The following is a 16,864-nucleotide window of genomic DNA, read 5'->3' on the forward strand; positions in this document are numbered from 1 at the left end:
GGGCAAAGGAGTTTAAACAAAGACCATGTATTCTTCATGATAGTGTCTCTAAATCCTCAGAGCCTGTCTACGTTTGGCTTATAGGCAATTCTAATGAATGAAGTCCTCTGGGTTCTCCCCACAGAAGATTAAGAGTAGCGCATAATAAAGCTAGAACTAGACACTAATAACATCCAGAAGTGCCGCTTTACAGTGAAGGTGAGGCATCTAAACTATAAAAACATAAAATAACACTCGAAGATAACTTAATGTAGAAGAAATAGCCCTATATAAGCAAACTGTTCTTGAGGGCACCACTTACCATATTACAACACAAGTAGTTGATGAACCAGAGTCACTAAAATACTAAATTATGGTTAAACCGTTCCTTTTAAGAAAGCAGAAAAAGGAGAAGAGAGGTGTGGCTCATCTATCCATGAAAAGATACTGCATACCTTGAGAAGGATTCGCATATTATATTATCTCATTTGACCACCAACACTTTGGGATAGACATTATCATTCTCATGTTACAGATGAGATTCAGAGAGCAAAAGTTATTTGCCCCGGGTTACCCAACTACTCAAATTTAGGTCTGATTCCAAAGTCCTTGTTTTTCACACTACATCACACACTGTCTCTCTTGCTGTGCTCATCACTACACTGAGGATTAAAGTGCTGTGAGCCAACCCAAGAAGTTAATACCTGTTCATAACATTATTTCTGTGGAAAGAATAGATGACCTATGTCAGGCAGCCTACATGTGAATTTCAAAACCCAACTTATTCATTTCTTGGATTTTTCCTTTAGCACATTTGTTACCTGTTAAAATACTTACTACCTGGCACAGTGCTGGAAAGAGAAAAGGCTTCATAAATATTTGTTGGATTTTTAGCCAGTTTCTCGTGTCTTAATATTGTCTGTTTAGATTCCTATTTTAGGTAAATCTTCATAATTCTGTAATATTGGGGGCAATGTTCTTTTTTATGGAAATAAGAAATCTTTGTCAATTATGTATTGTATACAGTGGATGAAACCACTTCCTTCCACAGATCTACTGGCAGGAAGTTCTCTCCTAGAACAGTGCCAGACACATAGTAGGTATTTTAAAAACTGCCAGTGAATGAATGTATAAATTAAAGAATGAAGAGTGTGGCTTACTCAACTTTGGCAAGCTGGTTTGCCTGGGGAATCAGAATCCGGAAGTAGACCAATTCACTGAGAATCAATTCACTGAGTGAGCAATTTGCCAATGTTACAGCAAAACTGAAACAAATCGGTGGATTGATTATCTGATTAATTAATCATTCGGCAAATTGATGTTGGCAAACTAGTTAATAGGTAAATTGATCCCCTGATAAAGCAGTCATTACTTTTTTTTTTTAGTGAAATTTTTATATTTAGAATTAGCCAGCTGGACTGAGTTTAGATGATTCCAATTTTGTTGGCAACATCCAAAGCATCATAGTCAGGAGCCAGTCGTACATATGCCTTCTTCTCTCCATCAGGCCTGATCAGGGTATTGACCTTAGGCATGTCAATGCCATAGAGCTTCTTCACAGCCTGTTTATCTGGTGCTTGTTGGCCTTGACATCCACAATGAACAAAAGTGTGTTGTTGTCTTCTATCTTCTTCATAGCTGACTTGGTGGTGAGGGGGATCTTGATGATGGCATATTGGTCAAGCTTGTTTCTCCTAGGGGCGCTCGTCCAAGGATATTTGGGCTGCCTTCTGAGCCACAGTGTTTTGGGCCATCGGAATGTGGGTTACGTCTGGATCTTCTTTTTTTTGTGGCTGTGGATGCCTTTCAGCACTGCTTTCTTGGCCTTCAAAGCCTTTGCTTTGGCTTCGGCTTTGGGAGGGGGCTTCCTTCTTTGCTTTTGGCGCTATCTTCGTGAAAAGCAAGCAGTCATCGCTTTTAAAGCACTTCTTGAGCAACAACTGGGACTTGCATTTTAAAAGCAGGGATCTAACCTGGACTGTCTCTGTGGCAATGTCTGTCTGATTAAGTATACATCAAAGTCCACCTATATAAGTTCTCTCCCTCACCTAGGCGACCCTTCCCGTCCCTTTATTTGGGTCCTTCTACTTCTCTGGCTACTACTGCCTTCTGTCACAATAAATTTCCCTTTCTCTTATCTCTGGTATATGCCTCCATCATTCCTGTCAGGTCGACAGCTCTGGGCACAAACTGTTGAATGTTTTTGTCCTTTCTGCTCTCACTCCTCATCCTAGTTTTAACCTAACCCTCCATCCATATTGTGGTCTATTTGAGGCAAACATTTGGTGAGAGGTGGAAAGTGTGTTTCAATATGCATTATCTAGAGGACACCCTAAAGGTCATGTGCTTCGTGTGCTTCATCATGGAAATGGGAGTACTTCCATTAATAATGTTTTCATTGTGATTCTTCATTTTATATATATAATGTGGCAAACATTATCTATATGAATAACAATTTGCAGAGAAGTAACAGTCTAGGTTCAAAATTATTTTATTTCAATAGTTTAAAAATATTTCTCCATTGTCGCCTTGCCGTCAGTGTTGCTGTTAAGACACACGAAGTCCATTTGATTTTTGTTAATTTGTAGGTGAGTTGCTTCCCTTTCACTAAAAGCTTTTAAGATTTTCTTTAACCTTGAATTTCTTACATCTTTTATATGTCTAGATGTGGGTTTTTCTTCTCCTGATTGGTATTCTATGGGTCTTTTTGATCTGAGGTAATTCAGCCTTTTTTATTGTTGTTAATTCTGAGAAATGTTTTTTCACTAATTCCTCAACAGTTTCCTACTCTCCATTTTTATTTGTTTCTGAAACTCCTATTATTGACACTACAATTTTCATCTTTCATTTCTCAAGTTTTCTTTCTAAGAGTGTCCCTCAATCTAACCTTTTAACTAGTTAATTCTTCAGTTGTATCCTCTTTATTACTTATCTCATCTATTGTGTTATTTCAACTGTTAACATTTTTTTATACCTTATACTGCCAGGTACTTCTTTTAGGAAGATGCAACATTTAGGAGAAGACCATCTTCCTTGATTATAACATTTATTTAATTTTCACTTTGTATTTTTAAAATACTTTTCAGAACTTGAAATAACTTGCTTTTGCTTTATACTATTCCAATGTAGTTTAGCATTTGTGTAGCACATTGCCAAGCACTTTCAAAGACATTATCATAATCTCTTCAATTGACCTGAAAGGTAGATATTACTTTATCTCAATGTTACAGGTAAGGAAGTGGAAACCCAGATAGAAAAAGTGACGTGCATAGTGTAATACTGTCATTCATAAGAAATATATATAGTTGGTCTTTGTCCCTGTTTCTGCCACAGAGCTCCTAAAATCCTTGGCATTTCCTAAGTGATGAGAGCCATAAAGGTGTTTTGGTATCTTAACAAATTTCTTTCAACAACACCCGATTTTATGTTAAAGGTGACTTTTGGAAAGCCCAAGAACCAACCATGAGATTAGAGGGTTATAAACTTTTAATCCCACCCCAACCACGACCTCCCAGGATGGGAAAGGCGCTGGAGGGTAAATCAATGGATAGGCAACTGCCAGGCATCAAACATGCCTATGTAACAAAGCCTGTATAAAAACCAAAAGGACTGGGTTCAGAGAGCTTCTGGGTTGGTGAACATGGGAGATATGAGAAGACTGGAGAGAGCACAGAAGCTCTGTGGTTATTTCCCACGTACCTTGCCCTATGCATCTCTTCCATCTGACTGTTTCTGGGTTATATCCTTTTATAATAAACTAGTAATATAGCAAGTAAACTGGTTTCCTGAGTTCTGTGAGCTGTTCTAGCAAGTCAATAAAACTCCAAAAGAGGGTCATAGTTTCCTCTGATTTATAGCCAGTTAGTCAGGAGCATAGGTAAAAACCTGGACTTGTAACTGGCTTCTGAAGTGGGAGCAGGCTTGTGAGACTGAGCCATTAATCTGTGGAATCTGACACTATCTCCAAGTAGATAGTGTCAGAATTGAGTTCAATTATAGGACACCCAACTGGTGTCAGAGAATTGCATGGTGGGTGGGAAAAAAATGTACATCAGAACTGGAGTCAGAATTATACATAGTAATGGTGTAGGCTGGCCTAAAACACAATTCCTGTGACTCCAAGTCCAATGCTAATTCAGATATGTGCATCTGAAACACTTACTCTCTACCAAGAAATTTTTGTTTTAAAATACATTATGATAAATTATATTTTTAAATTATTTAAATTATAATGGTAAATATAATCATACTACAGAAAATTTAGAAACAAATGAAAAAATTATTATTAAAATCATTATCCTAATATTACTTTATCATTTTCCGTTTAACATTGTATCACAATGCAGAGACTTCTTGAATACATTTAGAGAAAATACATTTAGCAAATAAATACAAGAGAGTCAGCAGGAAAGTTATCATTACCCCCAGTTCAAATTCCTATGTTCTGATTTCTGATGCTACCTGGCTCTCTGTGCTCCTGAGTTCTAGATCTTTGTATCTTCTTTTTAACAAACTAGAACTGGTTATTACAAACTCTAATTTCAGATTCTTGATTTTCACCTAAAAACTGAATTACTTAAATCCCTAAACTGTGACGGCAAAAGTACCTGGGTTCATGGAAAAGAATGCCATAATCTACTAAAGGATCTGTCATAGAGCTGTAGGTAGAGATATGATGGAGCATCTGGCCAGTTCCAAAAAGAAAAAAAAAAATTATGATTTGCTAGAACACGTAGGAACTGAACACCTCTGAGTAAGAAGGAGAATTCAGGCAAAAAAGTCAATAGTCTCAAATAGTAACAGCGAAGAATGCAATAACTGTGAAATGCATCTTCTATTTCCCAAAATATTTTTAAGAAAAGAAATACACCCATCTTCTAAATTCCTCAAATAAAACGCCACATTTTCTACTCTTCAAAAGTGCATAACAAACACAAAATCTTTGGGAACACTGAGGTGGGTAACACTTCTTTCTAATCACTCCACACGCAATGCCTCTGTTCTCTTTATCTCAAATTGATTAATTAAAGAGTGAAAACAAAAACTATTTAGCATACCTACTGTGGTCTGTTTTCCCTCAAATTAAGAGATATCGCCTTCAAATTGGTGTGAAAAATAATAAAATCACTTTAACCTCTTACTCAGACCAGAAGTGGTATTTTTGTATTCCATGTTACAGTTACTTATTCATTCTACATAGATGCTCCTTGGCAATGACGTTGCTCTGGAAAATGAGCTTCAATTAAAACTGTTTCTATTAAAGGGATATCTCCTACAATAAAGCATTCTGATAAAAAAAAATTAAACACACACAGAAATTAAAATTTATTTCTCCACATATATAGTGAATCTTTCTGCCAGTTATTCAAGAAAATTATCTTTACACTTGAAAATAACTAGCTTCTGATTTACCAATTTAGTCAAATAATGTATGGCTTGATACCTAAGGTAAGAACATTTTCTTTACTGTACAGAAGCTATCCTTCCAAGTGCCACTTCAAGAAAATAATCAGAAGAAATAGATTTTAACTCTCTCAAGAAAGTAAGGGCAGTAAATAGATTCATGTAAAAACAGTACAGTTCCACTTCATTTTGGACTCCTCTGCTAAGATAGTCTTAGGTAGGTTTGCTGATCCCACGGTTGATTTACTTTTGTGGGAGACACCACTTTAGGAATATTGGCACTTAGCAAACAATTCTCGTCTCATTTTTTTTCACAGATATGCCTTGTCTCAAGCATACTGAAGGCTTTCTAAAACAGACTCATACCTTTGAGTGTCTTCAGCATCTATCCTGGTGTCCCACACAAAACTTCAAGGGTGATAAATACGATTCTTGACAAAACCTAGTCTCTCATGCCTCATTTTCCTTCTTTTTCTGTAAAAGAGGAGTAATAATGGCACTTTATAGGGCTGTGGTGAAGATTAAATGAGATAACGTAGACAAAATGCCTAGCATCTATCCTACCTCTTGCACTGTGGTAATTGATTCTACATAGCCTTTCATTATGAAACATTTCCAGACTTCAGAAATTTTTAACACAAAAGGAGGGGAAAATTGAAAGCAGTAGGTTAAACTAACAACCAAAGTACATTTTAACATCAACTATTATATCAGGGTCTAATGTACTTAATTACATTAAAATCATCTATGGCCACCCTGGCTCAGATTTTAACTCTGAATACGCTACCATTATGTTAGAACAAACTCCATCCCTTCCCAACTTGCAAAAATACAATGAAATAATCTTGTCAAGCCCATTAATTAGTAAATAATCAAATTTAAAATAACCTCTGAACATGACTTTAAACACTATGAAACAGGAAAAAAAGATCATTTCTGGGGCATAAAGTTTATTATTTGCTTTAAAGAAAAAGCTGAAAATTCTTACAGCAGCCAAAAGAAATTATCTGGGTTTTCCTGCGAAAGCAAATTAGTCATCACATATTTATATGTCATGGCTGATGCTTGTGTGAGGTTGAAAAGGATATAGTAGAAATAAAATTCTGTGAATCATAAATTAGAATTGCAGGAGATGATGCAAGCCATGACTCAGGCAAGTACAATAATCATGCCCAAAATTACGCTTATATTTTTCATATACAGTCTGTCACAGCAATTGTAATTTGCAGTTACCAGCTGGTTGCCATAAATGGAGCTGATATCAGTTAAAAATAAATCATGACATTCAAGAAAAAGCAAATAAATGTTAAAATATTAATCTGTATAATATTTGGGGGCAGTTACAAAAGCAAGTCTGTACATTCATAGAAGTTGTTCAAGAACTATTTTATGTTTTCAATTTAATTCTTTCAGCAGCAATTAATCTTTCTCTAAATGAACTAGTAATGGTAAACAAAAAAAGGGGAAGGTGTGGAATACAGGGAGGAGAAGAGGGGAAAGAGGAGAGAGGAGAAAAAGGAGGAGGTAGAGGGTATGAAAAACAGGTATGCAATATAGACATTATTTACCTTTTAAAGAAATGAAAGATAGTAAAGGCCTTCAAAGTCCAAGCCCTTCAGGCTGTGTATATAGTGGCTCTTCTTTGTGAAGTACAGTTGAAAGAATACATGTAAAAGCAAAATACAGTGATAAGACAAAATGTTTGTCAATAACTTAAGTCTCAAGCTAAGTAATTTTGTGGTCTTGTTTCTCTGGTATTTCTCCTCTTCCTGTAAAATAAGAGTCCTTCTAGAAACAGCAACTCTAGTGTTTGTTCTTATCTTCTCCCTTGATAAATTTTTTCACCTTCCTATCTGAAACTCAAAAGAATGACACTGAATTCTTTGAGAAAGACATCTCTACTTATGCTAAAATTCTCCCAAGACCTTTTACCCTGAATAGCTTCATTTTATAGAAAAAAAAAACTACTGTGTTTCATAGACAGGTTGTCAAATATTCTCTCCTTTAAAAAAAAAAAAAGACTTTAATTGGAAAAGCTTCCCCCTGTTATTCCAGTAGACAGTTTAACTTATTTGACCATACTATTGGATTCTTGCCTCCATAATTTTATTCTCTCATATGAACAAATTAATACAGTAAACTTACCAATTACTACAAAATAACCTTTGGTAAAATTTTCAAGTAATTTTTTATATTTATCATTCAACTAATATTTATTGAATGTCTGTCATTGTGGTAGGTGACAGTCCCAGACCTTATAGAATTTGTGTTTAAAGAAATACAAACATTAATCATATAATCACACCATTGTACAATAAAGTCTGAAATTTTCCATATCCATGACTAATTTAAACTTTCTTAAAATTAACATTTAAAACAGCTGTTAACAAACATTTGCTGCATAACCCAAAACTCTTGACCTGGAGAAGTTTTGACTGTGGAATAAGAAAGTCAAGTTCCAGGTAAGAGAAATTGTGGCAAAGACATTTTGAACAATAAAATAAATATATAACCTAAATACTGTAGATCTCAGTGAAGGAGAAATGTACTATACCCTTACCCAAATAAACAAAACAAGTCCAACTGCATTTAGAAGTTACCTTTACTAAAACCTTCCTTGCAGATGCTTATCCCAGGATGTGATAGGTCCAGAGCTACACCTTGTGGCCATACACAAACTTACAAGAAACTGTTCTAATGTTTTCAATGAAATTTAAAAGTCACTCTTCTGTTAATCAAAAATAAGTATATCTCAAGAAATGGCATATTATTACTTGACAGCTGGAAAAAGTTTTAAATTCTTAATAAAAAAGATTAAGGTAGGTAATTATATGGTAAACTGTAACAATGGTAATTGTAGAATTTAAGTGATGATATATGAATATTTGCTGTAAAATTCTTTTAACTTTGCTGTATGTTGGAAATGTTCATAATAAAATGTTGGAAAAATGAAGGATTTTTTAAAATGTTTCATCATCCATATTTTTATCACAAACACATTTTAGGGACTGTTTCCTTTATGTATGAGCATGATGGGTGTGTCTTCATAATTTATGTTAGTATAGCAGTCTACACTAGCAGTTAGTACAGTAGTAGTGAAGTAATGTAGTTGTATTGATGTACAATGAATTATGAAACAATTCACTTGTTTCATACTTATTCAATTTTGAATTAAACATTTATATGTATGTAACTTTATTTCTATTAAATCATGTTCCTAAGACAAAGTTTTAACACTGATAGCATTGGGTTCTAAGGAGATAATCATTTTCCTGGCTCATGAGACATAGGATCAAAGTACTTTCTACCAATTCACACTGCTTTTGTAAACGAAAATGTGCACCAATTTAACTAACGTCATAGGATCTTGCCATTTTAATATTTTGCTGGTTTACTAAGCATGAAATTTGCTTTATCCAGGTTAATTGTACTTCTTTGATTTTTGAAAAATTTTTTTTACATATTTCTGCATTTATCTACTGAAATCTTAATTTTCTTATAAATTTGAATAATCACTTTATGTACTGTAACTATTACCCTTTGTCTCTAAACTCATGCAAATTTTTCTGATCAACTGTCATTTTTTAGTTATTTTCACTGTGTTGACTTTTATCTATTCTCATCTGTCAGTCTTATCCTTCATGATTTCTTCAATGCATTTAGAACTAAGAAATACACTGTTTCTCCACAAATATGACAAGTATTCTAATTTTTTTGTTTTAATCTATACACATTCAATTCAGAGAGTAAAGATACCTTCAAGAAGAGGATAGGAAAGTACATAAATAAAAACGTGGCTGGTAAAATTCTCCTAGAGCACCATTTCTAAATGTAGTCCTCCCAGAGTAGTTACATCAGAGATACTTATGGGTACTTGTTATAAATGTAGATTCCAAGTCCCATCTCCGATATACTGAGGCAGAATCTCTGGGAATGGACACTGAGAAATTCGCACTTTTTTAAAGATAACCAAGTGGTTCTTACCCAGATTTAGGTTTGAAAATCACAAACCAGGAAAAAGACTCTAGGTGATTCACACATAGCAGGATTAGGAGAAGATAAGAAAGCAACTTACAGTGTCTGACATTCAGGAATCACGCAAAAATTTATTGAGTGAACACGTGTATTTTTTCTTATATAATAACTGTCTGAGGTATAATTCACATGCCACAAAATTCACCCTTTAAAAGGAAATGATCAATTGAGTGGTTTTAGTATATTCAGAGTTGTGAAACCATCTCCACTATCTACTTAAAGATTATTTCTGTCACACCCAAAAAAAAGATCATACACCCATTAGCATTCATACCCTCTACCCTTCTACCCCCTATTCCCAGGAAATCACTAATCTACTGTCTATCCTTATAGATTTACCTATTTGGGACATTCCTTAATGCCCAGAAAATATGAAATGCTCAGGTAAATGAAATCATACAGTATGCAGTCTTTCATGACTGACTTCTGTCACTTATAATGCTTTCAAAGCTCGTCCATGTTGTAGCATGCATTAGTGCTTTATTCCTTTTTATTGCTGAATAACGTTCCATTGTACGAATATACCACATTATGTTTATCCATTCATCAGTAGATGGATATTTGGGTTGTTTCCACTTTTTGGCTATTAAGAATATGCTGCAATAATTGTTCATGAACAAGGCTTTTGTGTAAACATAAGTTTTCATGACTAAAGGGTAATTAGCTAGGAGATAAATTCCCAGGTCGCATGGTAACTACGTTTACATTTTGAGGAACTGCCAAACTGTTTTCCAAAGCAGCTGCGCCTCTGTACATTCCCATCAGCAGCTCCAATTTCTCCTCATCCTCCTCAACATTTGTTATTATCTGACTTTTTAATTCTAGCCATCCTACTGGGTACAAAGTGGTATCTCATTGTAGTTTGATTTACATATACTTAATGACTAATGATATTGAACATTTTCTTATGTGCTTACTGGTCATTGATCATTTGTATATTTTCTTTGGAGAAATATCTATTGAGAGCCTTTGCCCATTTTTAAATTGGTTTGTCTTTTTATTATTGAGTTGTAAGAGTTCTTTACACTAAATTCAAATCCTTTAGTAGATATATGATTTGAAAATATTTCTCCCATTTTGTGGGTTGTCTTTTCACTTTCTTAGTAGTGTCCTTTGTAGCACAAAATTTTATAATTTAATAAATTCCAGTATATCTAATTTTTCTACTCTTCCTTTTGCTTTTCACATCATACCTAAGAAAACTTGGCCTAATCCAAGATTTACGTCTGTCTTCTTCTTCTAAGAGTTTCATAGTATGAGCTTTAAATTTATGTCTATGAACCATTTTGAGCTGATTTTTCCATATGGTGTGAGATAGGAGTCCAACTTCATTCTCTTATATGTGAATATCCAGTTGTTCCAGTATCATTTGTTAAAAAGACTTCTTTCCTTATTGAATTGTCCTGGTACCCTCGCCAAAAATCAACTGGTCGTATATGTAACTAGAAACTCTCAATCCTATTCCATGGGTCTGTATGCCTATCTTTATGCCAGCATCCACACTGTCTTGATTATAATTGCTTTATAGTAAGTTCTGGAATTAGGAGTGTGATTCCTTCTATTTGTTCTCCTTTTTTGATATTATTTTGGCTATTCTTGGTCCATTCCATTACTACATTAATTTTAGGGTCAGCTTGTTAATTTCTATAAAAATAGAAGCAGAAATTTTGATGGGGACTATGTTGATGATTAGAGAGTATTATCATCTTAACGATGTTAAGTCTTCCAATCCATTGATATATCTTGCAATTTATATGGATCATCTTTACTTTCTTTCACCAATGTTTTGTGGTTTTAGTGTACAAGTTTTATACTTCTTTTGTTGAATTTATTCCCAATTATTCTTTTTTATTGAAGTATGGTCAATTTACAATGTTGTGTTAATTTCTGGTGTAAAGCATAGCGATTCATTTATATATATTTACATATACATATATATATATTCCTTTTTATATTCTTTTTCATTATAGGCCATCACAAGGTATTGAATATAGTTCCCTGTGCTATACAGTAGGATCTTGCTGTTTATTTTTTGTAGTTGAAGTATAGTTGATTTACAATGTGTTAATTTCTGATATACAGCATAGGGATTTATATATATAGTCAAATTATATATATATATTATATATATAAAGTAGAATTGTTTATCTATTTTATATATAGTACAAATCCCAAACTCCGAATTTATCACTGCCCACCAACTTTCTCCCGGTAACCGTAAGTTTGTTTTTTATGTCTGTGAGTCTGTCTCTGTTTTATAAATAAGGTCATTTGTCTTTTTTTTTTTTTAAGATCCCACTTATAAGTAATATCATATGGTATTTTTCTTTCTCTTTCTGGCTTTCTTCACTTACAATGACAATCTCCAGTTTCATCGATGTTCCTGAAAATGGTGTTATTTTATTCTTTTATGCCTGTGTAGTATTCCATTGTGTGTATGTGTGTGTGTATATATGTATGTATGCATATGTGTATGTGTATATATATGTGTGTGTGTGTGTGTGTGTATCATAACTTCTTTATCCAGTCATCTACTGATGGACATTTAGGTCTCTTCCATGTCTTGGCTGTTGCAAATAGTGCTGCTATGAACATGGGGTGTATGTAACTTTTCAAATTAGAGTCTCCTCCAGATATATGCCCAGGAGTGGGATTGCTGGATCATAGGGTAAGTCTATTTTCAGTTTTTTAAGGAATCTCCATTCTGTTTTCCATAATGGCTGCACCAAACTACATTCCCACCAACAGTGTAGAAGGGTTCCCTTTTCTCCAAACCCTCTCCAACATTTATTTTTTGTGAACTTTTTAATAATGGCCACTCTGACCAGTGTGAATTTATTCTTTGATGCTACTGTAAATGAAACTGTTATAGAAATTTCTAGGCTATAGAAATACAATTTATTTTTTGGTAATGACCTTCCATCTCCAACCACGCTGAACTTACTACTTCTAAAAGTTTTTAAGTGGATTTCTTAAGATTTTCTGTGTACAAGATCAAGTCATCTGAAAACAGAAACAGCATTACACATTCCTTTTCAATCTGGATGCCTTTTATTTCTTTTTCTTGTCTAACTGTCGTGGCTAGAACCAATAGTACAATGTTAAAGAGAAGTAGTAGGAGTGGAATCCTTGACTTAGTCCTCATCTTAGGGGAAATAATTCAGTCTTTTACAATTAAGAATGATGTTAGCTATGAGTTTTTTTACAGATACTGTTTATCAGGTTGAGGAATTTCCTTACTATTAATTTAAGTGTTTTTCTATAATAAAAGACATATTGGTATGGTCAAATGCTTTTTCTGCATCTATTAAGAAAATCATGGACTTTTGTCCTTATTAATGTATTACATTGATTTTTCAAATATTAAAACAGCCTTGCATTCTTGAGACAAATCCCAGTTGTTCATGGTGTATAATCTTTTTTAAATGTTGCTAGATTTTGTTTGCTAGTATTATGCTGAGGAATTCTGCATTTATATTCATGAGATACTTATCTATAGATTTTGTGTGTATGTGATGTCTTTGGTAGAATTCACCATGAAGTCACGTAGCTTAGGCTTTTCTTTGTAAGAACTTTCTGATTACTAATTCTCTTTCTCCTCATTATAAGTCTATTCAGGTTTTCTAAACTAAGGTTGGGTTAGGTTACGTTAGTGACTGACATCTTACTTTTTTTTTAAATATAAGTATTTACAGCTGTAAAGTTTCCCTCTAAACACTGCTTTAGCTGCATCCTGTAAGTTTTGCTTATGTTGTGTTCTCATTTTCATTCACCTCAAACTATTTTCTAATTTATGTTATTTCTTTCTTTGACCCATCGGTTATTTAGAAATGTTTTTAATTTCCACATATTTGTGAATTTTATAGATTCCTTTCTGTTGTTGATTTCTAATTTCATTCCACTGTGATTGGAAAACATACTTGTGATTTAAATCTTTTTAAATTTTTTAAAGTTTGTCTAACGACCTCACATATGGTCCATCCTTGAGAATTTTCCACGTATTCTGCTGTTTTGGAGTATAGTGTTCTAAAGATGGTCTATAATTTATAGTGTTGTTTATGTATTCTATTTGCTTATCTTCTGCCTAGTTGTAGTACCCATTATTAAACCTGAGGTAATAAAATCTCCAATCGTTACTGTTGAATTGTCTATTTCTCCCTTCAATTATGTCAGGTTTTGCTTTATGTATTTGGGACTCTGTTAGTAGATGCATATATGCACACATTTTCCTGATGGATTGACTCTTTTGTCATTATAAAATATTTTGTATCTTTAGTAATCATTTTTGTCAGTCTGTTTTGTCTGGTATTAGTGCAGGCACTACAGTTCTTTTGGGTACCGTTTGCATGGTATATCTTTTCCCATCTCTCTACTATCAATCTATTTGTATCCTTAAATCTACATTGGGTCTTTTATAAATTTTTAAATTACTTAATCAATGTATAAAATATATATATGGAGAAAATATTAATAATCTATAAGTAAAATAATAATAATAATCTACAAGTACAGTTTTCTACCTCATGTACAGGAAAGGAAAAGCATAAATTCTTCATAAAATTTCATAGTCTCTTTGTTTAAAAAGAATAAAGCCAGGTTTCCATCCTCCCTCCCTTCTTCCCTCACACACACACAAACACACACACTCACACGATCCAGTAGTTCAAATGACTCCAAACCTTAGGTTTGGTAGTGGTACTGACTTGCACTGAGAGAAAAGGAAATATGTGCTCATTGTTAATACTGAGCCATTTGATTTAGTGCGGAACTTGGGGTCTGGCCTTTCTTTCTTCTAATCAAGGAAACTCCACACTACTAAGTATATAATGTCTTAAAAATACAGCATAACATTTAAATTCATTCATTTTTTTACCAATCATATTTGCATCAGAAATTTTACCCCACTTACTTATAATCCTTTTTGAAGGCTGCCAAATCTCCCCTGGCCTCTGAGAACTCCCATGTCTTCCGCAATATACCAATGTAGAAATGTCTTCTTGGCATACACGAGGTCAACCTGTGGTCCAGGAGGGTTCAGGCCTCCACGATTACTGTGCTGTTGTCCAGGATGCAGATAGCCTGCTGGACATTGGCCAGGTCCCTTCCTGACATCACCATGGGTGGCTGATTGTTGATGCCTACCTTGAAAACAGTTGGAAACCAATCTACAAACTGAATAGAGTTCCTTGACTTCATGGCTGAAACTGCTGCATTCACATCCTTGGGGACAACATCCCCTTTGTACAGCAGGCAGGAGGCCATGTACTTTCCAAGTTGAGTACCACACTTAACCAGCTTGTTGGAGAACCCAAAGGAAGCAGTAGGGATGTTTGATATGGAGACATGGTAGGTTTTGTCAGCAGAGATGGAAGAGGGCAAAGATTGTGATGGGGAAATATATTCTCAGATAAGGTACAAGTTTTTCTCTAATTCAGTTAAGTACACATTCAAGGGCCCTTCAAAACAGAAGAAAGCAGTAATAGAAGAGACAAATCAGCCTATTAATGCTGGCATAAGAGGAGCATTCTACACCAAGCATATGATGGCATGTCATAGATGGCCTCAGTACCATGCAGCTACAGTTTGAGTGCTCTGTGGTGAAATGAGTGGTAAGAATAGAGTTGTAAGGCTCTATTATGCAAGTGGAGACACTGAGGGCTGGATATACAGAGAACTCCAATTTAGTCTTCTTGCTATAGTCTATTAAAAGCCACTCTAAGAGAGATATAATCTGGATTCAATGCTTCATCCAATGCTTCAGAAAGACCAAATCTGTTCTGCCAGCTTTCAGATGCTCTCTAGTCCAAGTTGGATAACCTCTGACCCACAGAGTAGTGACCTCAGACATAGCTGTTTGGAGTATCCTCCTTTCCATTAACAAGCTTTGGGTGGAAGAGTGAATAGTACTTCCCTGTATGAATCCTACCTACAACAGCTGGTTCTAAGTCTGAGAAGAGTGCTCTGGGCACATGATTTGCAACTCTTGTCTCACAACAGAAGGTATCAAAAGATGCATTCATATGCTCCATTTCAGCATTTTCCAACTGATCCTTTTCACTACCAAGAATGATACTATCTGGCTGAATTTCACATTCCAGGCAACAGTTTCCAGCAAGTGTCCCCAGTCTGGATGTCAGCTTGGACAATACAAATGGAAAGGCATCCCTCATGATTATCTGAAGGTGTTGACACCACTCTGTGGTAATGACAATAAATTATGTCTCTTACAGAGAGCACATCATATTTGTAAATATATTTTTTCAGCTTCTATCTTTTGACTGGAAAGTTTAATACATTTGTATGTAATATAATTACTATAGTAGGATTTACACCTTTCATTTTGCTATTTCCTGTATGTCTTATGTCTTTTTTTCTATTTATCTCTGTTACTGTCTTCCTTAGTGTTATATATTACTAGTGTACCATTCCTTTGTTGTTTCCTCTACCATATTCTTAATTTTCTTAATGATTGTGCTGGTAATTACAATTAAAACCTTAATTTAAAACAACCTACTTTGGATTCATACTAACTTAATTTCAAGAGCATACAAAAACTTTGCCCCAATATACCTCCATTTGCTCTCCTCTCTTTTGTGCTATTGTTGGAAAAATTACATCTTTACACATTAGAAACCCACTAATACAGTTTTATAATGCTTTATGCAGTTTTCTTTTGAATCATAAGAAAAGTTATATACAAAAATAAATTTATGCTGTATTTTATATTTACCTATGTAGATACCTTTACCAGTGCTCTTTATTTTTGTGTGTGGACTGAAGTTACTGTCTGGAGTGTTTTCATTTCAGCCTGAAAGACCCATTTTTTGTTTTTATAGAATAGGTGTTCTAGTAACATTCTCTCAGTTTCTATTTATCTAGTAATGGCTTAATGTCATAAATCAAAGTCTTAACATCTCCTTCATTTTTGCCAGACATACAATTCTTGGTTGATAAGGTTTTTTTTTCCAATACTTTGAATATGTCATCCATTTGAATTCTAGCTTCCATTACTTCTGATAAAAATCAGCTGTTGCGCTTACTGAGGATGTCTTGTACTCAGTAGTCATTTCTCTCTTGCTGCTTTTGAGATTCCACCCTTGGCTTTAGACTTCAATAGCTTGATTATGATGTGTCTAGTTGTGGGTCTCTTTTGAGTTCACTTTGCTTGAAATTTGCTGAACTTCTTGATTATGCAGATTCATGTTTCCTATCAATTTGGAAATTTTTCAGCCATTATTTCTTCAATATTCTTTCTGCCCCTTTTTCTCTTCTCCTTCTAGGACTCCCATTACACTGTTGGTATGCTTGACGGTGTCCCACAGGCCTCATAGTCTCTTCAGTTTTCTTCATTCCTTTTTCTTTCTGCTCCTCAGCCTAGATAATCTACAATGACCTGCCTATATTTAAGTTAACTGACCTTTTCTTTTGTCAATTCAAATCTGCTATT

General features: G+C 34.4%; 2 pseudogenes; both read right to left on the reverse strand.

The window, feature by feature from the left end:
- Positions 1 to 1,339: 1,339 nt before the first annotated feature.
- On the reverse strand, positions 1,340 to 1,985 carry LOC105095088 (large ribosomal subunit protein uL23-like; annotated as a pseudogene).
- An 11,882-nt stretch (positions 1,986 to 13,867) lies between these two features.
- LOC105095087 (tubulin alpha chain-like 3) lies at positions 13,868 to 15,587 on the reverse strand (annotated as a pseudogene).
- Between the last annotated feature and the right edge of the window lie 1,277 nt (positions 15,588 to 16,864).

Source organism: Camelus dromedarius, chromosome 7 (genome assembly GCF_036321535.1).
Source record: "Camelus dromedarius isolate mCamDro1 chromosome 7, mCamDro1.pat, whole genome shotgun sequence".
Classification (NCBI taxonomy): Eukaryota; Metazoa; Chordata; class Mammalia; order Artiodactyla; family Camelidae; genus Camelus; species Camelus dromedarius.